We start from the raw sequence: 12921 nt of genomic DNA on the forward strand, positions 1-12921 counted from the left end.
GAGGTTCTTCCTAACTTCTAGAGTCTACAGTTACCTGTGTGCAAATGATCCTTTTTTTTTTTTGTAGCTTTCAAATATTTTTAAATTCTTATAATCACACACGATGCCCCCTTTAGTCACCCCTTTTTAGTTCTTCTACTTCCTCCTCCTAAAGTAATGCATGTGTAGCCAAGGGCCTAGTTACTGGCTAATGAGAATGGTACCCTCATCTGTAATTAAAATTCCAGCCTTTATGTCACCTCCAATGACAGGGAGCGGCTTTGAAACAAATGTTTCTTCTTTGTTTTTTATTTCTGCATCCTGTAAAAGAAAGACATGTGGTAATTGGCCAATGGCTAGGAGTGAACCATATGGTTTGGGGATGCCAGTGGCATAATTATATATTACTTATACACATGTTTTATGCAGGTGTGCACTAGAAATTTCTCTCCGATCCTAAGCAATCACAGAAACAAAGGTTCACCAGTGAGGGCCTGAGAAGACATACGCGCAGTGGACAACCCCGCCATCAGGAATAGAACCTATGTTTCAACAGCTCGGAGACTACTTCAGTCAATCTAAGGTTTCAAGTCTCCTAAGGTTCTTCTGATGGGTGCTAGCCAGGTTAGATACGACTGCAAGAGTACAATAAATAGCATACAGACCTGCGCATCTACTTGTTAATTGACACAGCCAGAAATCTGAAGAAACCACAACCGAGGGTTTGCCTAGATTAGGTTGGTCATGGATACATCTATGAGGGATTGTCATGTTTATTGATGCAGGAGGGCCCAGCCCATTGTGGTCCTATGGTTATGTAAAAAGCCAACTGAGCAGGAGCCAGGGATTAAGCCTGCAAGTACTGGTCTTCTATGGTTGCTGTGTCAAATTTCTGGAGTTTCTGCCCTGAATTCCCTCAATAACAGATTGGACCTGGAAGTATGAGCCAGATAAATCCTTGCCCCCAACTACCAGGTTGCTTTTTGGTCAGCAGAACAGAGCTGGTGCACCTAGTGATCTCGTGACTTTCTCATCACTGTGAACTCGGCCCACAAGGGATGGCAGTTGACACACACACACACAGAACTTCACATTCACAAGTCATAGGTCCAGCTGCAATGACTGGATGTCAAACTATGGGAAGAGAGGCTCTCGACTGAAGCTTCCAACCTTACACTAGGACACAGACCAGTGTAGACAGAGGGGTCAACTAGTTCCCATTGGGGGTCCATTGGTGGACTGCTTTCATGATTGATTTTATGTGAATGAATTATTTGCTCATCAACGAGAAGATTCTTTTCCTCATTCCCTGGTGTCGCTAGGAACTCTCAGGTCACCTCTTCAGGTACTATTTACAAAGCAGTTGAATTGGGCTCTATCAGTACATTTAGACAAGCCCAACATCTTACACAGGTTGTGTGTGGTGTGCACGTGCATGCATGTGTGTGGTGTATGGGCACACATACACACAGATCCTATGCACATAGATACATACATCTAAAGAAGGAAAATACTGACCACAGGAAGCAGAATGTGTGTGGCGTTTTCACTAGACTACAAGGCTCAGAAAGATATACATGTTGGCACCAGGGCCCTGATGTGACCACTCTGTTAAAAGATAGCTTTTTTATTTTCTCCCTTGAGAAATATAGGAATGAAACCATCCTGGAACAGAGGCCAAGTGTTTGATCTGACATAAAACCAGTAAATCCAGAAATACAGACCCCATTAGTGTACAACCTCATAAAACTGGACAGGTAGAAAGTTGAAGGGGCGTCAGAGGGGACACTAGGCAATGTTTTGGAACTCAGAACCAATTCTCAGGTCTTGTGTCATGCTGTCCTGCCTTCTTTTCCCCCTTCTCATTGTCTTCCTATTCTTCCTTTGACATTCTGATAATGATGCCTAGGCCACCCAGTTAAATATAAAGGAAATAGCAGTAGTCAGTAACTAGAAGCCTACTGAGCCTATGACTTGAGAATGAGGCTGTGGGTTCTGCAGGAGTCTCAGAACAGAGAAAACATGTCAAAAGGCTCGCCCATCCCCTAGCACTGGCGTCCTCAAAGGAAGAACAAACTACCAAAGCCAAGGAAAAGCTGGATCTCAAAATCTTGTGGCTCCCAGGGATGAAGTTGATTTCAAACCCCATATGAATAAGTGACTTTTCTGGGTACAAGAGTGGCAAGAAGGATTGAACAGTGTGTGGTGCCCATCCTCCATCCTCCCTCTTCTATCCTCCATCCTCCTTCTATCCTCCATCCTTCCTCTTCCATCCTCCCTCCATCCTCCCTCTTCTATCCTCCCTCTTCTATCATCCTTCCATCCTCTGAGCAGAACCCAGAGACCAGTGAGCAGGTATCTCCCTGCTTCAGAAGAACACTGCACAGCTTGCTTCTCACAGGAAACTTGGAGAAAGATAACACATTCTCTCCGTCCCAGGGAGGAAATTTGCAGCTTGGAACATGTACTTCACAAAAGTCCCAATCCCCACACCTCACTGAGCCTACAAAGAAATAACACTATTATCTAAAGGGACAGAAGGATCAGGTTTGTAACCCAGAGTTCAGAAGGCAGAAGTTGGAGAGTTTTTTGGTTTTTTTTGTTTGTTTGTTTGTTTTTAGATTAAGAGTCAGGACTGTAATATGACTCTGACTCAAAAACCTGAGGTCTGGCCAGATGACTCAAAAGGTAAAGGCACTTGCTGCAAAGTTTGATGACCTGAGTTTGATCCTGGGAACCCAAGCAGTGGAAGGAGAGAACCAACTCCCACAAGTTCTGACCTCCACAAATGCACACTGGTGCATGTACCGCCCCCCCCACACACACACTCAAACATAGAAGGGATTTTTTTTTTAATTTTTGCACTTGATTTTATACCTAAATGAAAGAGATTAATCACTACTTAGATCCAGGTTAATGGGCTAAAAGATCAAGTAGGAAATATTTCAGAGCACAAAACAAAGATGAGACTGGAGGACAAATAAATAGTCTAGTCCAAGGGGTTTAGGAGGTTGTGTTCGGGGAGCTGGCTTGGGGGTGGGGGGAGAGGCTCAGATAAAAGAAACAAACTTGTAAAGGAGAAATTTTTTTTAGACCAAGAAATCCCAGACCAATTACATTCCAGACTGTGAACACACCCTAGCAAGTTCTTGATCAAATCTGACACTGTGTGGAGGTGGGGTGGGGGTTACAAGAGGTTACACAGCAGGAATTAGAGCCTGGGGACTAGGAAGATGGCTCCCCAGTTAAGAGCACTTGATGTTCTTGCAGAGGACCAGAGTTCAGTTCCTACCGTACAAACAGCTAAGGTACCATCATCCTCCAGCTCTAGAAGATATGATGCCCCCTTCTGACCTCCTCAGGTACCGCATGCAGTTGGTCTACATACATGTGGGTGGAATACACACATAAACATACATAAATCTTATTAAACCTTATTTAAAATATTACTAAAATCATATTAAAAAAACAAACAAGATCTGATCTCTGGAAGTCAGTGCAATGATATCCACAGACTTCTGATAGGAAAGGACTCCAACTCATGAAATCCTTGACCGGTCAAAACTCCACTCAGCCAACAGGGAGAAAGCAGTTTACTGACAAATATGCGAAATGTTGGAGGCTAATGCCTGTTTTCCTACTTGAAGAAAACGTTTAAGACCAACATCCAAATCCCAACAGAGCTAGGAGGATGGTAACAGGAGGTCATGGTAACGAGCAGTGAAAATTGAAATAGATTGCAGGCAGATGGATGGAACGAGAAAACATACTGAGTGAAGTAACGCAGACCTAGAAAGACAATTATCACATGTACTCACTCATAAGTGGATTTTAATCATAAAGCAAAGAAAGCCAGCCTACAGTTCACAATCCCAGAGAACCTAAACAACAATGAGGACCCTAAGAGAGGCATACATAGATATAATCTACGTGGGAAGTAGAAAAAGACAAGGTCTCCTGAGTAAATTGGGAGCATGGGGACCATGAGAGAGGGTTGAAGGGGAGGGGAGAAAAAGGGAGGGGAGCAGAGAAAAATGTATAGCTCAATAAAATCAATAAAAATAAATTTAAAAAAAGAAAATTGAAATAGAGGTACATAGATAAAAAACACAGACCGCAAATGTATAAGCACACGTGATAAACAGCACAAGGGCTAAATAGGCCAAAATTGTAAGACATGCAAGAAGAATTAGATAAAACAGTTATACCCAAAGACTCCAATGTGCTGATTTCAGAATTGGTCAAATCTTGAGCACATGTTATGTATGGTATGGCACGGTCAAAGAATTGAATAATGGGCTGGAGAGATGGTTCAGCAGTTAAGAGCCCTGGCTGTTCTCCCAGAGGTCCTGAGTTCAATTCCCAGCAACCACATGGTGGCTCACAGCCTTCCAAAATGAAATCTGGTGTTCTCTTTTGGCCTACAAGGATACATGCAGGCAGAACACTGTATACATAACAAATAAAAAAATTTTTTTAAAAAGAAAATAACATGATAAAATGGGTGTCTATGTATAAACATACCATCTCTCAAATGAACAAAAAATGAAAAGATATTTTGGTATCCATAGAATGCTTACAAAAGTCAGATTATTTAATAATGAATTAATCCTTGAAGAGAGAAGACTGTACCCCAGCATTCAGAAGGTAAAGGAGGAAGGATCATGAGTTCAAGGCCAGCCTGGGCTATGTAGTGAGAACCTGCTTGAAAAACAAAACAAAAACGTTGTTAACAAATTCTCACAAGGATCGTCTCTGGTCCTGTTACTTTGTTTGTATTGGTGAGTCTGTCACCCAAGGCCCTTTGCTTTTCTCTGCACGGCTGTGATGTGTCCTCAGACATAGTTGTTGATCTCACAAAAATAAAGTTGGAATTCAATAATATAAAAATTATCAAAATTGGGCCGGGCGGTGGTGGCGCACGCCTTTAATCCCAGAACTCGGGAGGCAGAGGCAGGCGGATCTCTGTGAGTTCGAGACCAGCCTGGNGATAGCTTTTTTATTTTCTCCCTTGAGAAATATAGGAATGAAGCCATCCTGGAACAGAGGCCAAGTGTTTGATCTGACATAAAACCAGTAAATCCAGAAATACAGACCCCATTAGTGTACAACCTCATAAAACTGGACAGGTAGAAAGTTGAAGGGGCGTCAGAGGGGACACTCATACAGTACTCCCCTCACAGAGGACCGGAGTTTGGCTCCCAGCCACTAGGTACTCATACAGTACTCCCCTCACAGAGGACCGGAGTTTGGCTTCCGGCTTGCAGTCTAGACAGCTCACAAACACCTGGAACTGCAAAGCCAGAGTGTCCGGCATCCTCCCGGGGAACCTGCACTACCGGCCCCTATCCACACACAGAAGCACGTGCATACACAAAGTTAGGATTTTTAAATGATCAAAATCATGTGAAGAGAAAAAAACTTCAAAGTATAAAGTACTTATAATCAACCAGAAAGAAAATACTTTTTAACAAAATCCAAAGGTCGCAGTGAAAACTATACTCGGAAAATAAAACTATCTATCATAAATGTTTTCAGTGTTAAATAGGAGAAAATAAAAGTTTGTTTTTCATAAATATATTTAAAAAAACAGCAATGGATGGAAAACAAAGCAAGTGATTCTATCAGAAAAGAAGAAACTATGGACGGACACGAGCCTCACGTACAAAGGGTGTGCAGATGTGTTTGGGACGGGACTGAGTGAAAGCAGTCTAAGCCAGAGAGAGAAGTGATTAAAATGGTAAGGAAGCTATGCCAACAAACTGGAATTCTGAGGACAGTGGGTAGTTTCCTAGTGAAAATGCAGATTATCAAAGTGAAACCGGAGGAAGAAAGATAAGCCAATTAATTGTAGGAAAGCTTGGAATGGTCCTTTCAGATCCTGGGTGGAGACAATCCCAGGTTTCCATGTGCTCGTAGCAGAGTATCAGGGGCCTATTGCTAATTCTGATGATGTTGTAAACAGTCAAGCTTGCTGTGGGATAATACCTCTGTACATTGTGTGAATATATGTTGCTATGATTGGTTTAATAAGCTGACTGGCCACTAGCCAAACAGGATAAAGTTAGGTGAGTCAAACTGAGAATAATGGGAAGAAGGGTGGAGTCAGAGGAGTCACCAGCCAGCCAGAGAATGAATCAGACACACAAAATGGGATAGAGAAGCGGGCGGTGGTGGTGCCCACCTTTAATCCCAGCAGAGGCAGGTGGATATCTGGGAGTTCGAGGCCAGCCTGGTCTACAAGAGCTAGTTCTGGGACGGGCACCAAAGCTACAGAGAAACCCTGTCTCGAAAAAATCAAAAAAAAAAAAAATGGGATAGAGATAAAAACACGAGCCTTTGGGCAGCACATAGACTAATAGCATTGGGGTAAGGTGTAAGAGCTAGTTAGTAATAAGCCAGAGAGATTAACTAAGCATTTGTAATTTATATTAAGTCTCCTAGTCAGTTATTTGGGAAGCAGCTGCTGGTTATTTGGGAGCAGGTGGTCAGGACAGGAAAACTCCACCTGTACAAAGTCTCGAAGAAAATTAAAATAGGATTCTCTTCAGTCCCTTTTGTGGTTTATATCAAACCTGTATGGTTTTATATCATACAAAGGAAAATGCCAAGGGCTGTAAAACTCACTTCATTTTATGTGTTAGTACAAACACTCTTAGAATTTTTGTTTTAAATTTAATAAAAGCACTGCTTTGGTTCTATTTTTAAAGTTTCAAAGAACAACGAGAGAGAGAGAGAGAGAGAGAGAGAGAGAGAGAGAGAGAGAGAGAGAGAGAGAGATGAGGGGAAGCGAGACAGAGAATCAGAGACAAAAGAAAGGGAGGGAAGGAGAGTCTTTGTCCTCTGGCGGGGCCATTCTGTCTGATTACTTTTCAGGTCTCAGATGCTGTCAATGACTTTCTCTACAATATCGTACCCTATGCTACCAAAATATAGGTAGTATAACTGTTTCGGAAAGAAAGGTTGACATGGGAACATTTCAGACCTGTCCAGCAGAGGACATGAGCATCAGGTCTTGACAAAGGTCAGGCCAATGGCAGCTTTTGCCCTGCATACTGATTTCAGAGACATCAAAACAGAAACATACATCACAGAATCAGTGAATAAAATAATATGCAAAGAGAATACTGCAGGCCCATCTCACTTATAGAATATAGGCATGAACATTCTAGAAAAAGTATTAGTAATCCAGATCATATATCAGAAGAATTACCAAACACCAGACCCAAAATTATGATCCCTAGTTGAGGAGAGAGATGGAGGGAGATGTTTGAGCTATGATATTGAGATACTTTAAAATTTGTCCTCATCATTATTGAGACCAGTGCTGGAATTGTGAGGTGTAGCCTTGTTCAGTCACCTACCATGCAAGTGCCTGGAGCATGCACACCCCTCTCTGGCTCTCCTTGTCTTCCTGTGATAGTAGGGCATACCTGGGTCTATTCTAGGAGTCTGTGGGTCTAGGACTATGGATGAGCCACAAGAATCCAGCCCAGGTTTTACCTAGGTTCTGTACAAGTCAAACCCTTGGTTACTCAGGAAGAAAACTGGTCACACTGCCCAATAAATCTTCCTGCTCTTTAATTTCACACAACAGTGCAGAGTCTAATTCCAGCTCAAATGGAAATTTAAAATGACTAAGTTCTCCTTCTCGACCTACTCCAGGCGAATATGCGTGTCCTGGCTCCTTACTGAGGACCCCATAAAAGCCAAGGTTAACCTCAACTGCCTTGTGAGAGTCACAGACACTGGCAAAAAGCTTGTTTTGAATACCACCTCAGAACTGCTCACACACCCGGCCGTTCTCTCTTCTGCAAGTAATTTTTATTAAAGTGAGTTTACAAATGCTTATTTACTTACTTTCTAATTATAGAAAAATGGGCACAACAGAAATTTAACATTTTAACAATTTCCTTCCATTCTTCCTTCCTTTCTTTTTTTGTCATTTTTTTGGGGGGGTTGTTTTGTTCTTGAGAAAAGCGTTCTCTGTGTAACAGCCTTGGAACTCACTCTGTAGACTCAGAGATCCATCCATGGGCCTCTTTCTCCCAAGTGCTGGGATTAAAGGTGTGAGTCCCTATGCCTGGCTCATTTAAAGGAGTTCAGTAGCATTAAATACACCCACAGTACACTGTTGTGCAACCCCTTATTTACATTTTACTTTTACACTCATTAAAAAGAATAAATGAATCAGAGGGTGAGAAGACGGCTTTCCACCATCTCAGTCAGAGCGCTTACTGCTCTTTCAGAAGACCCGGGTTTCGTTCCTAGAGCCCACATGGCCGCCCATAACTGCTTGTACTTCCTGTTTCAAGGAGTTCTTTTTTCCCCTGCAGGCTCCTGCACTCATGTGGTACGAATAGTCTCACTGCAGGCTCACACACATGCAGGCAAAATAAAGAAATTAATCTTTTAAATTAAAAACAGCCAAAGGCTAGGGATGTAACTCAGTTAGCAGGGGCTTGCACGGAGATCCAGGTTCGAGCATCACGTGAACACGGCATGGTGGTTCATGCACATAATCCCAGCACTGGGAAGACTGAGGACAGCCTAGGATGCATGAGATCCTGTAAAGAGACAGAGAGACACCAACTGAAGGGAAGGGTTTCAGGAACAGAGGTGGCCAGGGAAAACTCCGCTCTGAAGACTGGCCAAAAAAACTACTTCAATAGACTAAGAAGAAATGAAGAAATTTTTAACGGTGCTGTTCTGTGATTGGCAGCCAAGACAGTAACGATCATCGTCAGAATAGCCTTTTAATCAAACCCAGGAATGTTCGCATATGCTGGCCATAGGGCCTCAAGAGTCTTTCGTTTTATGGCTGAAAAGAACAACAAAACAGATCCTATCTGGGCCAGCGGGAGGCAATGGAGACCAAAGGAGATGCCATGAAAGGTTGAACAACCGTGAAGGATCCCGTGTGGTGACAATCAGACCATTTTATTCGACCTTAAATTTCAAAGTATTTAGATCCTAGGGCTGAAAACTTTAACAAAGTAATACACATAATGGAAAATTGACTAAGGTTCCGTTAGTTTTTTTGGGTTTTTTGTTTGTTTGAGACAAGGTTTTACTATAGATTTGGAGCCTGTCCTGAAACTACCTCTATAGACCAGGCTGGCCTCGAACTCACAGAAATCCGTCTACCTCTGCCTCCCGAGTGCCGGGATTAAAGGCGTGTGGCACCACCACCCGGCCAAAACAGATGATTTTTTAAAAGGGAAAACGAGAACAGGGAATTTCTCAAGACTGTCTTGCATTGTACAGCAGAGCCATCATTCACACGGCACGAGTTTAGGATTTAGTCCAGTAGAGTCCTCAACCACCATGAATGGGGTCAGCTCAGTCTGACCTCGTCCTAGACCTGGCCCAGCCTGCTTAGGAACCACACAAACTCAGTAGCCCAATTTTGCTGGAACCCTTTGTCGTCCCCTGTCTCCCTAGCCCTCGCCCTTCAATGTCAGAGATGACCTCAAAGGAAACCATTTTGGTCCTTGCTGTTCCAACCTGACAAACTTCCCCTTAAATTACAGGCACCCTCACATGCTCAGGTAGGAAAGGACATGGGGCAAGTTGTGGCAATATGTTATTTGTTGTGGAGTCTGGCCCCAGGCCAAAAAAAACCCCGTATATGACCTTTGAAAACTGACTGTGGGCTTTGCTAGGCGAGCCTGCTACACCCGAGGCTCCGCCAGGTAATTGCAACCTGAACTGAAGTCAAGGATCTGCCTCCCTCTCCCCTCACGAGCCAGCCTAGCCCATGTATTTATCTTCAAAGCTCGGGCACCTTCCTCCATTCAGGGACCTCTTCTAGGAGTTGGCTGATGCGTTTCCCTGGCACTTCCTCTTTACTGAAAATCTTGCTGGAGCACATTCTGTACTTCGACCCAGGAACTTTCCACCCCTAGCCTCTTTTCCCGCCTCCTAGTCCCTGGTGGAATACGCGGGGACTTTCTTAAAGGCTCCTCAACAGTGAGAGGGTGGCTGCCACTTAAACTGCCCACACCAGAAACGTTTCATTGATAAGCTAAATGTCCAGCAACGAGGCTTGTGGAAATAAGATCTCGTGCACCTAAGATATAACTGTGCAGGCATTTAAAATGACGGATATAATTGAAAGTTTAATTATTAGTGGCTCTAAGTAGCATGCACTTCATCTTGTACATTCAAAAAATACAACAGAATAGACAGCAGAAGTTACCTCTGGGAGCTAGGATGTCCAGCCGTGACAATTTTACCTATCTGTGTTTCTTGGTCAAGGACAATAATGTATTGTTTCTATAATGGAAGCTATCATTTTTAATATTCATACTCTTTAAACAAGCACCCGTGTTTCTGGAGTTCGTCTCTGAGCTTAAGCTTGCATACAAAGACTAAGCTACAATGTTGCCAAATGGTTTTTTAACAGTGAACATTTAGATGCAGCTCAATCTTGATTGCTTGAGAACACAGGGAACAGCTTCCAGCATATGCATAGATTATAATATTGGCAGCTCGGCTGACTATTTAATGGTCTGGAAAGGCTTTCGTGATATATTAAGTAATAGGTTTGAAGTAGCGAGTTACATAAGTGTATTTTCATGCCCTTTGACCAGGCCACTCCAGTTCTGAGAAATGCTAGCACAAAAAAACAAGTGTCATGTCAATGAAACATTAGAGGCTGCTCGAATTTTATCAATGGAGAAGGCTGAAACAATGGCACAATCACACAGTGGAGTACCAGCGACCCTTAACAAGAATGAAGTCTTTATGGACAAACAAAGTGTGATTTAAGTATGTAAAATGTCACATATAAAAATGTAATTATACATATCTATATGTATGCATGTCATACAAAAAATAATTATATATGCGTATATTTCATACATAGAAATATCCATTTATGTATGATATATGGATATTATGCATATATAGACAACACACACACAGGTATGTGCATGTGTGCATCATGGCATTGAATTCAGGACCTCACAGAAGCAGGGAGGGGAGGTATTTACTGCTCTTGGAGAGGACCCAAGTTTGGGTCCCAGAACCCATGTCAGGTGACTCACAACCACCTATAACTCAAGTAGAGGGAGATCCAATGCCTCTGGCCTCTGCATACATCTGCAGTCACAGGTCCATGTGAAACACGTGCATGCACACACACACATACACATCTAAAAATTATAAAAATAAAACAAAGCATGGAACTATGGTGTATAAAATATTTGGTGGCAAAAGCAGGTTGGAGATGGTGCTGGTTAACCTTTGCCAGAAACTTAGACATACCTGGGAAGAGAGAAACTCAGTTAAGAAGTTGTATCCAACACCCTGACCTGTAGGCAAGTCTGTGAGAGTGGGTTTGCTTGTTTATTTTCTTTTTAACTATTTTATTGTATGGTGTGGATGCTCTGTGTGACAGTCTGTCTATGCATCACATGTGTACCCTGTCCACGGAAATCAGAAGAGTACAGTGGACTTACAGATAGTTGTGAGCCCCCATGTAGGCGCTAGGAATCTAACCCAAGCTATTTGCAAGAACAGCCCCACATTTTCTTGATCGATGATTGATGTTGGAGAGTCCAGATCATGGTTTGGAGGGCCAACCTTGGCAGGCAGGTGGTCCTGGGCTGTCCAAGAAAGTCAGCAGCATTACTCCTTCGTCTCTGCTTCAATTCCTGCCCCGAGTTCCTCCTCTAACTCCTCTTTAGATGGACAGACTGTAAGCGATAAGGTGAGACAAACCCTTTCCTCCTTAAGTTGCCTTTGGTCGTGGGGTTTTATCACAGCAATAGAAAGCAAATTAAAGGGCTGGAGAGATGGCTCAGCAGCCGAGAGTACTGGCTGCTCTTGCAGAGGAACCAAGTTTGGTGGCTCACCTGTAATTCCAAGTCCCAGGAGATCCAACACTTTCTGCAGGCCTCCTTCGGCATGGCACACACACAGCGCACAGACATACATGAAGGCAAAACATTCAGACACATAAAATAAAAACAAGTAAATCTTGAAAGAAAGGAAAGAAGATAGGAAGAAAGGAAGAAAGAAGAAGGAAGGAAGGAAGGAAGGAAGGAAGGAAGAAAGAAAGAAAGAAAGAAAGAAAGAAAGAAAGAAGGAAAGCAAGAGAACTTAAGACAGAGTTCACTTGTTTTTGCCTTTGTTTTGTTTTATTGTTTGTTTGTTTGTTTTGTTTTGTTTTGAGACAGGGTTTCTCTGTATAAGAAAAACCCTGAAACTCACTATGTGGGCTGGGATGGCCTCGAACCCAGAGAAACATTTGCCCTGGCCTCCCTAGTGCTGGGATTAAAAGCTTGCGCCACTGCCACCCAGCAATCTTTTGCTTAATATAATGTGTACTTCTGTTTCCCGCAAGTCTCCTCCTCCTGGGTGTCTTGTCCCTACCTGTCCTGTGGAATCATGGTCTGACAGGTGAGACCTAGAAGACGGGTCCCTGTTGAGAGTCACAGTGGTGTTCCACCCCTATGGCCTTGGGTGCAACCAAGGGACGCTCACTTCTTTAAAAGGCTTGCTGGTAGCTGAAGGAGTAGCCAAAGTGCTGCCCTAGACATGGCTGTAACATTAGAAGGATGACCTAAACGAAAGCCTGCTCGTTACTATGACTCAGCCTCTTTGTTCACACAGGACAGACACCCACACATAGGACCGGGATTTCCCTACTCACGTTGTAGGAAGTTATTCGATCTGTGCCCCCGACACAGGTCTGACCCACTGATTTATTGGAAGCCTATGGAGCAATGGTCCCTCTTCTTCAAAGCTGCTACCACCGCTGCTGCTGGGCTCTTTCCTCAGAGCAGATTCCTCCCTTTGACGTTACTGTTTATTTCTCTAGGTACTACCCGGTGTGCACATGGTTAATTTTTCATTCCTCTGAACTTCTTTCTTCACTGTATTTATTATTATTATTATTATTATTATTATTATTATTAGTTTTTTTTTTTAGAC

This window comes from Alexandromys fortis, unplaced genomic scaffold (genome assembly GCF_014885135.2).
Source record: "Alexandromys fortis isolate MF-2015 unplaced genomic scaffold, M_Fortis_MF-2015_v1.1 scaffold_4, whole genome shotgun sequence".
Taxonomy (NCBI): domain Eukaryota; kingdom Metazoa; phylum Chordata; class Mammalia; order Rodentia; family Cricetidae; genus Alexandromys; species Alexandromys fortis.